General features: G+C 39.7%; 1 non-coding gene across 1 annotated transcript; it reads left to right on the plus strand.

Annotated features, from left to right (window-relative positions):
* Positions 1 to 73, plus strand: Trnas-gga (transfer RNA serine (anticodon GGA)). The gene has a single exon. It is a non-coding gene; the product is annotated as a tRNA-Ser (tRNA).
* Positions 74 to 1618: the final 1545 nt, after the last annotated feature.

Genomic DNA, 1618 nt, shown 5'->3' on the forward strand with positions numbered 1-1618 from the left:
GGCGGGGTGGCCTAGGGGTTCAAGGCGTTAGCCCGGATTGCTAAAGACGCCGGTTCGAATCCGGCCTTCACCACTGGAGGGCTTCGTCACTTTTTCTTAAATATATGACATCTATTTCAGTTTTGGGTTTTGGTTCATAAGAGCTGGCGTGACATTTGTTCTGAGCTGTCAAAATCTCATAACATTCTCAATTGCTCAAATGTTGAGTGGAAGAGATCCCTTATAGGGATAAGTCCGCCTTTGTACATTGTATATATTTTTGTTCTTTTATTGTGTTTGTTGAGCGCAGCATTTTAGGTGTGAAGAGGACCGATTGTATCCGGAACACCACGCTGCGCGCAAAAATCCGCATTGCTGACGTCGGTGAGAAGACTGCTAGGCTCAAATGGGACTGGGCCGGTCACGTTTGCCGCATGCATCCAGACAGATGGGCTAGCATAGCCAACAAATGGATGCCAGAAGAGGGGCGCGGACCCGGCAGGCCTAGACGGAGATGGCGGGACGACCTAGACACCTTTCTCAACAACTGGCCGGAGGAGGCACTATATCGGGAGTCGCGGAAGACAAGCCTTTGCCCAGCAGTGGGACACCATAATGGGCTAGTAAAAAAAAAAAATTGTGTTTGTAATCTGTCTTATGTACAATAAAGTGTTTACATACATACATACATACATCCGCGCCAGCTATCTATGATCTATCTATCTATCTATCAGGAATCTATCTGATACCCTCACCATGAGGTTTACGCGGCCTTAATCGCTAGCGAAGACTGCGTCAACTCAAACGCAGTGCATCTCGTTTCCACCAATGTCAGTACTAGGGAGATGCACTGTGAGTTAGTTTACTCAGTCGCTAGCGAAAGTAGCGAATATGTCAGTGTCAAATTCGTGGTGGTTACTGTTGTAAAATTGAAAATATAACTCTCATTTTGGTATTTGTGATAAAAAACAGAGCTTAAGTACATGGTAATAGATTTAATGATGTTATATATATACACGGTGTTACTTGAGCCACTGAAAACCTGAGACACCCCAACAGTTTTTGTTTATTTTAAACTCATCATGAGTATTTATTCTTTAATCCGATAAATATTTAAAAAAATATTCGTTGTTTAGTTTTTTTAACAATTCTATTCGACTGGTAATTCTACACAAGATACTTCAAACAATGCTAGTTACCATCGTAATGATCGTAAACACTGTTAACTGACCATTTGCATACCTTACTGCAACGAGATAAGGTTTACCAATTGATTGACAAATAACGTGTCAAATGCTAGTTATGCATTAGATACTTGCAAAGATATATATAACTCCGTAATAGATAGATACAGTCTAAGGAAAAAACGTGCCTCGAAAATCAAGAAAATTTGATTCTCGTTGAGAGGGCGCTACTAGTTTTGGCCTACAGTCGAATAGATGGCGTTGACGGTTTCGTTTGTTATTTAACAATTTTAACGCATATCAGTGAAAGAACATGGGTCAAAATCATAAACATAATTAATGCAAATAAAAAAAATCATTTATCTATATTTAAATACATTCTATAGTATTTTTATAAATCTTCATTTTTAGTTTTAAAGTGTGTCGACAGATGGCAGTGAATTTACTGGGGTTAC

The sequence above is a fragment of the Cydia strobilella genome, chromosome 6 (genome assembly GCF_947568885.1).
Source record: "Cydia strobilella chromosome 6, ilCydStro3.1, whole genome shotgun sequence".
Taxonomy (NCBI): Eukaryota; Metazoa; Arthropoda; class Insecta; order Lepidoptera; family Tortricidae; genus Cydia; species Cydia strobilella.